Source organism: Schistocerca nitens, chromosome 2 (assembly GCF_023898315.1).
Source record: "Schistocerca nitens isolate TAMUIC-IGC-003100 chromosome 2, iqSchNite1.1, whole genome shotgun sequence".
NCBI lineage: Eukaryota > Metazoa > Arthropoda > Insecta > Orthoptera > Acrididae > Schistocerca > Schistocerca nitens.
In genome coordinates, this window is record NC_064615.1 from 832348068 (window position 1) to 832358763 (window position 10696).

Sequence of the window (10696 nt, forward strand, 5' to 3'; positions counted from 1 at the left end):
GCAACGAACTGACAAATGTTCAAGACAATAATTTGGTAATAGTTGATAGGGACATGGAATAGACAGTAAATGACGTGGTAGAAATTGAAACAATCAGTGTACAGGGAACTGTTGACGCGATCGATCGGTCGGTAACAGTTCGCCTCAGGAATGCGAAATAACAGAACAAAATGTTCCAAATACAGTAGATTCAGGTTTTGTATCAATTCACTTTTCTCAATTAAATCAAGACACACTCTCTGCTTTCCAAAATACGAATAATGCCGGTGCAAACGACTTACAAAAACACATAGGAACATGTATCAGTCACTAATGCATTGTTATTGCAATTAATTCAAAAATTTGATCAAACAGAGAAACAAACACAGCAACATCTTCAAAAATTAGACACAATAGAACAAGATCAAAAACAAACACAGCTTCAACTTGAAAAGTTCGATATAATTGACGAAATTAAACAAACACTTGAACAAATACATGAGGATTTAACCGTTGAGATACACAAAATCGAATCGAAATATCAAAACATTTCTGAAGACGTGAAAACACAAATTCGTGAGCATTTTCAGCCTATTTTTTGCGACATGAAGATTCATTACAGAACCATGAAGCAACAATAAAAGAGCGCAGGCCATTGTACACGAAAATCACCACACCTTGCGGGCAGAAACTGACTCTGTTGCATCTACCGATACGGTCGAGCAACTTCTAAAAAATCAGGAAAACTTACAAGGTCACAGTAGATACGATTACGACAGAAATGGACACTCTAAAACTTGGCTCAGAAAAACACATGGAGGAAATCAGCACATTACCGGAAAAAAGCAGCCGAACTTTCGGATCAGTTAACAAATCTATTTACGAAGGCAGACGACTACTTGAACGATGCAAGACCGGTAGCCCTTGCTGCTACAGAGAAGTACGAAGAAATTAGGAAATTTAAACAGAGTCAGAAACAAATTAATATACAACACAAAAGAAAAATACAGGAAGTACAAGATCAGTTGGCACAGGTGATACAAGAACTACATATTTCAGCGGATACTCGCGGTCCGACACGGGAAGGGGGATTTAGAAATACGGAAAAGTCTCACAGTAATAACACATGGTATTTCGGAGATCCTGAAAGAAGTCAGCAGGGTGCACCGAGCATTGAGATGAAACCGCAACTACGACGTAACAATGACCTATTTGCGACTCGGCGACACGATGACTTTGATTGACTATAAGCTCTTCATCACAAAGCTTAAAATCAAAACATTCAAGAATTCTAGTAATTACATATATGTACAAGCCTAGCTTCATCAATGTTGGCGTTGTTTTCCTCCTAATTGGTCATTAGAGCATAGATTAGAATTTATGTGTGGCCATTTAGAAAAAGAACCAGCTCTAAGAATGGGGTCTGTTATTCGCGACTGTCACAGTGAAGGAGATGTTTATCGCTTAATTAAATTGCCTGAACATTTAAGACATTATTTTGGCTGGACGTTGTAAAGATGATGTCGAAACTATTCAGGGACTTTTGTAAGAATTGGAAATCGACACAGACAATCACATGATGCAAAAACAAGGAAACAACAACAATTACTGGTCACATCCATCGCAATTTTGTGACGATGGAAACAATAACCGCACACGACAAGGCTACCGTTATAACGCAAATCGTGACCAAAACAGACACCACCCGTATGAGAACGATTGGCAGAATAACAATAATTACAGAGAAAGATCACATTTCCGTGGTAGTGGCTATGACAGAGACAACCATAGAAATAGACAATATGGGAACCAGAATAATTATTATCAAGGGAGACAAAATGACCTCAGACGCAACAGTCCATTTCGTAATTACGATTCCGGGAGAAATTCTCCACCCCTTAATCGACAAGAAAGAAATTACAGAAATCACCGACATGACGACAGACGCTATAGTCATGACAACAGACCTGAATTTAATCAGAACCGGCGTGATTCAAATAAGACAGCGCCCTCTGGACAAGTTGAAATCGTAGAAATTAGACCTCCAAATGCCAGTAACGACGTGCTACGGCAAAGTGATAACAGACAATGACTCGCACCGCATGCAGCCACAAAACGTTCTTACGATGCTGACGACGTAGCTGCCATGACTATCAATTAGGTGAAAATGGAAGATATTACGGACGTTTTACTCCAGCAACCTGACATGAAACAAAACGATACTGCATATCCTGTAATTCACATCACAACAAATGACATAAAATTTACGGCTGTACTTGACACCGGCGATCCTATTTTGGTAATTAGTGAAACAGCGATCAGTAAATGCAACAAATCTAATGATTGCCCGACACTTCCTTTACGTAAGATTGAGTTACAAGGTGCAGTTTTTGGAAAAAATGTAGATGTACGCCAACAAACTAACTTAGAATTCTTTTGTAAAGACCACAGATTTATTATGAATTTTCTTATTGTTCCATTATTGTAGACGGAGATTATATTATATGTAGCTTTTTTGCATGACTATAAAGCAATTTTAAACTTTCACGACGCTGAAATAAGTTTAGAGATAGAAGGTAAGTCAATAGCTTTAAAATTTGAAGATTGGCTTTCAAACCATGACGAGAAAATCTATCGGCTTAACCTTTTGTCAGATCGCAGTTTGGAACTTTCGACGGAATTTGATACTAATACAAGTACTGACAGGGATGATACTGATGACGTATTAGATAGTAACTTTTGAATTCAGAAAAAATTCAAGCAATTGAGAACTTAATGACACTGACAGGCAGGACGTTTTTGACATCTTACAATCACATTCCACAGCTTTTACTCACAAAACAGGAACAATTAAAGGATTTAAGTACAAATTTCGTATTCGTGAGCATACAAAATTTTGTATCAGACCATACGTAATTCCGGCACATTATAAGGATCGTGTTAGAATGGAAATACAATCTATGCTTGACGACGGCATTATTGAACCAGCGATAAGCTCATACAATAATCCATTAGTTGCTGCTAGAACAAAAACGGATCACTCAGGCTTGTCTTAGATTCTAGACAAATAAATACCACAATCATTCCTGAAACAGACAGGTCTCAAACGTTGGAAGAACTTCTTCAAAATTTCAATGGAGTGAAAGTATTGTCTTCTGTTAACCTCAGATCCAGCTTTTATCGAATTTAACTTCATTCAGAATGTAGAAAATATACGGCTTTTCTTTGTCTCGGCGTTTGTTGTCAATTTCGGAAACTTCCTTTTGGTTTGAGCATTTCTTCGGTAGCATTTATTTGTGGGCTAAATTCCATCTTACCTGAGTTTTTAAAACGACACATCACCTCGTACGTGGATAATATTTTAAGAGCACAAGCCTCTTGGGAACAACATAATCGTATACTCAAAAGTTTGTTACTGCCGGCGGGCAGTGTGGTTCATGTATCAAGTTTTCGACGCATGCTCAGAATAGTTACAGTACGCTATATATTGCGGATCGGAGAACGTTTTCGCCAGACTGCGACGGCTCACCCGAAGATGACTGGCAGGTGCCCAGTTGAAATATCGTGCGAAGTATTGAACGACGACCGGCTGCAATCCCGAAATTTGTTTGAATAGTTTGTTACGTATTTTTGGTGAATCTAGAATTACAAATAACTTCGAAAAATCTGAATTCGGGAGAACAAAGGTGAAGTTTTTGGGTCACGTTATTTCTTCTGGGGCTATTCAGCCGGATCCTGAAAAGTTGAAAGCAATCAGAGCTATTCCTGTTACAACCACAAAAAGACAAGTTCGCACTTTTCTACGTCTCTTGAATTTCACGGTCATTTCCTGAATATGCAGATTCTAGTAACTCCAAACCTATTGTTCTCTCACTGGCAAAAACACTGTTTGAAACTGGGACGAACAGGCACAGTTGAAACTTGACTCTTTGAAAAAAGCGCTACTTAACGCGCCAATCTTAGCTCACCCAGATCTGTCACATCATTTCTGTCATACGAGGGGCCCTTGTGGGAGGTGCATCGAGTTATGAGCTCCCGCTTCGCCTGCTTATAGTGTGGGTAGGCACCTACCACACCCTAAAATTGTAGGTGCCAATGCGGTCTCATTTTTGAAACACTGCCTGTTCAAGTTTGGGTAGCTCTTTATATACAAAAAAGTTTCACTTTTTGTGGCAAGTGAGCAACTAGCCGAGTGTCAAGCGAGCGAGACTCCCGTCCAGGCAACCCTGGTTTGATACCTGTCTACGCCACTTTTCATTTCTTTTTTTTTTTTTCAAATGCTTGTTTTAATTTATAATTACTCATTAAAATTTTGCAAGGAATTGATTAAAAACAATTACAAGCCTCTATAAATCAAAATTACAAATTGAATGTCACACTTTGCTTCAATCTTTTGCGTTTTTTTTTTTTTTTTTACTTTAACAGGAAATTGAGGGCAATTAAAACGCTGGAATACATAAATTTGCCTATTTACCTGAAAACTGAGAGAAGTTGTTAAAATATTTCTTCGAAAACAGTCATAAACCCGTCATACAAATGTTGGAACAGGGTCCTAGAAAATTTTATACCTGTCAGATCGTTGACGCGTCGTAGCGCCTAATCCTGTTTATGGTCTGTGACCGTTGGCGTTCCCCTATTTGTACCTGCCGTTCCACGATAAAAGGGTCTCTACTGTCTGTGCACGTGAGTAGCGACTGTTAATAACTGCCGAATAAACGTTTCTCATCAGTTGAAAGCTTGGCTTTGAAGTGTACAGACGTTTATCCTTTAAAATGGAGCAAAGTGCAAGTTGTTCACGAGTTGTCAGTGAGCGCAATTTTGACAATATTGAACATTTGGTGGAAGACCAAGGAGGTCTTTTGTGGGCTCCACCTAACAATGAAGAACGGCAGGAGTTAACAGACGCAATGCGTTGTCTACGGCAGTTACTTATCAAAAACAACTTTATACTGGAATCAGTGAGCTTCAGCATCAACGAACGATTTTCATTAATCGGCAGATAAATGTAAAAACGATTTCTAGACATGTACGGGACTATGACATTCACGGACCAAGAAGTGCTATTTTCCGACAATAAAGAGGTTGTGAGTCCTCCCGAAGCAAGCCACGACAAAAGTGACGCACAGAAAAAACGAAAAATAGAAATAACACCTATTTCTTCGGATTCTAATGAAGAAGATGATGGAGATGAGCGGACCAGAATCCCATATGCAGTGAAAGTCAAGGCCGTGGAGATGGCAGAACTTCATCCAACGTGGTCATTGAAAACGCTACAAAAACATTCAACGAGAGTATTGAAAAGCAAAACCCAGTTGTCAAAGTGGAGATTGCAAATCGCCGGAGGAGGGACGCGAAATGATAAACTAGAAGTAATCAATTCGTATATTTACCACCGGTTTATCGAGGCGAGAGACCAGAGAGCAGGCCTCGTAACAACACAGATGCTCCAACAGTGGGCAATGGCTACTGCTTTTCAATTTCTGGATGGAAATTTTGACTTCAAAGCGTCGGAATCTTGGGTTCGTCGCTTCAGATCGATGCTTCGGATATCTCAACGGCATATAACAAAGTATGTCAGCGAGAAAGACAAGAGAACTTTGGACGAGCTTCTGGAAATCGCTACGAAATATCAGCAGCAAACAAGCAATATAATCACGAGATTCAACCCTGATTATATCATAAATACAGATCAAACAGGATGTGAATATACAATAAGCAGCAGGCGCACTTTGTCCCACAAAGGTGAAAAAGTCACCGAAATTGTTGTGGGACAAATAACTAAATTGACGCACTCACATTGTCTGGAAAACTGCTGCCTAAAGTATTTGTTTGCCTGCAAGAAGTGACTGGAACGTTAGGCCCCCGAGTCCGAAAAGACGTCGACGGATATAAGGAGAAATTCCAGAATGTTCACATCACATCGACAAAGTCCGGAAAACTGCATAAACAAACGTACGAAGTGTTTTTGGATGAAGTAATTCAACCATACGTGGAAAATAATCAATTCCTCTACATCGTTGACTCGTGGGGTGGGCAAACCTCCACGGACTTGCATCAAATGAAATTCAACGATGAAGATGGCCTATCAACTTGTACTCTATCAGTGATACCACCACGATGTACACCGTTTTGTCAGCCATGGGATGTATATTTTTATCGCCAAGTAAAGAATTACATTCGCCACTTCCAAAACGCTCCGTACCTATTGCAACACGACGTAAAAATAACATCCAGGGAGGACATGGTAAAAATCCATTCGCTGGTTCATAACCAACTGCAGGCTCCGATATGTATAAAAATATGAGAAGGTACGTGAATAAAGCATTATTTTCAATTTTCAATTATCGTTAATATTGTTACGGATATGCCTGGCGTGCCGCGAAGCTAGATCCATCGCAAAAAGAAGTATTCCATAACATCAATGCAGTGGTGTTTCCTGCGGACTTGAGAAAATACAGATGCGATTGCGACGAAAATGAATGTGCATTCGTACAATGTTCGTGGTGTCGAAAGTACAAATGTTTTGATTGTTTTTATAACAAGTATCATCCGTCGGAATGTACTCGTCAAAATAAAGGAAATAGCGATTAACTTCCCATTAAATGAAACATATTTTTAATCTGTCATTCGTTGGCATTTTTCTTAAATATTCCCTACCTCAACGGAACAAAACTAAAAATACAACGAAAAAATTGAACAATAATTAAATATTTCAAGAAATTACATTATGTTTAATTTCCGGTTAAAATAAAAAAATGCAAAAGGTTGATACAAAATGTGACATTCAATTTGTATTTTTGATTTATAGAGGCTCGTAATTCTTTTTAATCAATTTCTTGCAGAATTTTCATGATTAATTATAAATTAAAACAGGAATTTGGAAAAAAAGAAACAAAAGTACCATAGACGGGTCTGGAACCAGGGTCACCTGGACGAGAGTCTCGCTTGCTTGCTACCTTTTTTTTGTCGAAGTGGACGTCACATCCATTGTAGTTCGTTGTTGATCTTTTCACTCAGTTCTTTTTTTTTTTTTTTCTTTTTTTACAGAGATATGCCAGGTCTATTTCAAAAACGTAGCCGCATTGGCACCTACAATTTTAGGGTGTGATAGGTGCCTACCCACACTATAAGCAGGCGAAGTGGGAACTCATAATTCGATGCACCTCCCAGAAGGTCCCGTCGTTAGTACGGATTTTTCTAAAGTTGGTCTTGGTGCCCATTTATTTCAAGAAGCTAAAGAAAATGACATTACTGTTCAGAAAACCATCGCTTTTGTCAGTCGCGTGCTAACAAAATCTGGGAAAAATCATTCCGTCATCGAATTGGAAGCTTTAGCTATCGTTTGGGCATTTGACAAATTTTGTTTCTTTCTTCCTGGGAAACATGTAAAAGTTTATAGTGATCATCGAGCATTGCAATTTCTTATGTCTTCAAAATTAAACAATGACGGGTAGAAACGTTGGGCATTATTTCTGCAAGAATTCCGCTTCACAATAATCTATATTCCTCACACGGAAAACATTGTTGCGGATGCACTTTCACGTGCACCGGCTGGCCTTGAGAAAAGCAGCACAGAAGCTAACCTTGAGAAAAATTTCAGTATTCTTTACATTAAAAAAGTAGCTTTTGGAAACATCGTCACTACATCTTTAAGGAACATTGCTCATGAAAAAGATAAGAATACGATTTGGAAAGATATTAAAAGTATAAGGCTTGAAAAGAAACACACGCAGATTCATCTTAATTATCTGGTTAGAAATAAAATACTCTTCAAACGTTGCACTGTTGATGACAAGTAATGGGTACTTCGTATTCCTGACGATTTTGTTAATAAGCTCATGTGGTTCATTCATTTCAGCTACGCACATTTTGGTCGACAAAATGTTATAATATTCTTCGGACGACTTATTATTTTACCAACGTGGAGAAGAGAATCAGGAGGGTTTTGTCTATTTGCAAACTTTGTCAAATCCTAAACCGTCTACCATCTCACATCGTGCTCCATTGTCTCCTATCATTCCTTCTAGATTAAAAGAATTAGCTGCTGTTGGTCGTCTGGAACCTTGTAAATAGCCTGTTTGTATGTTGGCAGCGCTATAGGCTGTGTTAATACAGCTGACAGCGTTCTGCGTCCTCGGCAAGGGATTCTGTGGTTGGACGCACTAGCAGTAAGCGAGTGGATACAGAAGTGTATGGACATGTTTTCTTTTTAGTGGAGACTGTGATGGTAGGACATGCGCTGTAAAGTGAGAAGCAAGGAAATGTACGTTTCATTGGTAATGTTTGGGCAGTGGAATTATTGACAACTATATAATTTTTAGAACTGGATGTCAAATGAATAAGGTAAAATTTTCTAAATACATTGTTTGCTCTTCAACAAAATCTTTCTTTTGCTAACCATATGTCTCCTAGTAGTTAGAGTCTACAGTAGTTAGAATCTTTTTATTTACCCTGGTGTAGTTGCTGCTTGCTGTAGTTGCTGTAGTTCGTGTTATGAATATTTTCTGTGAGGTGTAAAAGGCTTAAAAAAGAAGAATGGGGTTAGTGATTGAAATGAGTTTTGGCAATTAATAGAGTTGAAGGTAGTTTCATATTTCTTTAATTTCATATTTTTTTAGACTTTTATTATTGTTAGGATTTCTTATAATTCAGGTCCATTCTTTTGTGTAACTACTGGAAGTAACATTGTCACTGTATAGCAGTCAGATTGCGTTTGGCTTGTATATTGTGGGTAATAGATAAACGGTTCAGTGTGAGTTGTCTTGGTCATGGAAAAGTCTGTAGGTTAGTGTTTAAATGATAAAAATAAGTAAAGACGTAGTTTTAATAGAACCTATAGGTCACGAAAATACTGAGTTACTTTAGTACGTTTGTGATGCTAAGCGTTAAGAACACAATGAAAGACGTCAAAAGCCACAGGCGACCTACATTTAATCTCCCAAATGTTAGCTGAGGCTATTACTCACCATACTTTCCAACATCGATTTCCTTTGTGGCTGATTTACTCGGCTGTAGTGCCAGTCGTTACGATAAGCAGTACTAGTTCTTTCCCAGTGCGTGTTGCGAGGAAAGCGGAAAGAATTCATTCTCGTTTTCTTTTAATATACATTTAGATGTTTGTCAAAATTTTGTTATTACAACTTAAATGCAATATATTTGGAAATATTTTATTTATTCCACATTCAAGAGGACAGTTCCATATTGGATTTGTGGAAGGTCACGCTGATATCCTCCTCTCTCTCTTCTTTTCTTCTTTTCCGTGACTATAGTCTGCAGCTTGTGGTCTGGTGGTTAGGATGCGGCCTCAAGTTTCAGAGTGCCAGTTACGATTCTTAGTCAAGTTAGGCAGCCAATAATGTCATACTATCATTTCATTTGTTTACTAAATACGGAATGTGTAATATTTTCAGAATGAGATTTTCACTCTGCAGCGGGGTGTGCGCTGATATGAAACTTCATGGCAGATTAAAACTGTGTGCCGGACCGAGACTCGAACTCGAGACCTTTGCATTTCACGAGCAAGTGGTCTACCATCTGAGCTACCCAAGCACGACTTACGCCCCGTCCTCACACCTCATGTGTAATATTGTTTTATATTGTGTTAAATATTCTTAAGTTTCACCTCCTGATGTGATTTACCTAATCTAAGTCACTGACTAATTTTGTTTCCAAAAATATGGGTCAACTAAAAACTAAATATTGCTTTGCTGATAGAAATGGAGCAAAACCTTTCAGCATCGTCTCGTATTATTGTTTCAAGAATTACATGATGAAATGAAATATGTTGATGCTTTGATGTTTTATTGAGAAGTACAAACTTCAGCCATTACAATAGGTTTTGGCATTATTCAGTGAGGTGGGAAAAGACATTACCATCTGCTACTAAAGTTACAACTTATTTACGACCCAAGAAAAACGTCTAATGACCTAATATAAGTAAACTTTATATGGTACTTAGGATCTCGGTAAGGTATGGGATCTTCGTATTTGTGCGGAATTTTGCTGTTATAAGCAGTATATACAGTCAGTTCCACAAGAAAGTGTACGGCGTTATCTGTACGAAATAAAAGACACCATTATAAATATATGTTTACGTGAAAATACGTGTTATTAATAATTGTGCAATTACCTAATAGTTAATTCAATTGCCTCCATTATCTATTATAGCTTGGCACCTTAACCCTCTTTCCGGTAAGTTGTCCACGTTTTCAACCTCTAAATATCGTTTTCCCCACTTCGCAACGAATTTTCTTGACTTTCTAAGAATTTTAGCAGCATCTCCACATGAAAGCTGTGGTCCCTTTGGATGATATGCAAGAAACACTGCCTCTTAACGCTTCAGATATTTTTCACTCATTTTAACATGCAACGGCCTTGCTGCAGTGGATACACCTGTTCCCATCAGATCACCGAAGTTAAGCGCTGTCGGGCGTGCCCGGCACTTGGTTGGGTGACCATCCGGGGTGTCATGCGCTGTTGCCATTTTGCGGGGTACACTCAGCATCGTGATGCCAATTGAGGAGCTACTCGACCGAATAGTAGCGACTCCGGTCAAAGAAAACCATCATGAAACTGGGAGAGCGGTGTGCTGACCACACGCCCTCCTATCCACATCCTCAGCTGAGGATGGTCCCGATGGGCACTTGTGGCCTGAAGACGGAGTGCTTTGACATGCAACCGTCAAAACAAAACATTTAACTCTCAGACTGCTTATCTA

General features: G+C 38.7%; 1 pseudogene; it reads left to right on the top strand.

The window, feature by feature from the left end:
* Positions 1 to 10343: 10343 nt before the first annotated feature.
* On the top strand, positions 10344 to 10461 carry LOC126238175 (5S ribosomal RNA; annotated as a pseudogene).
* The last annotated feature ends 235 nt before the right edge of the window (positions 10462 to 10696 follow it).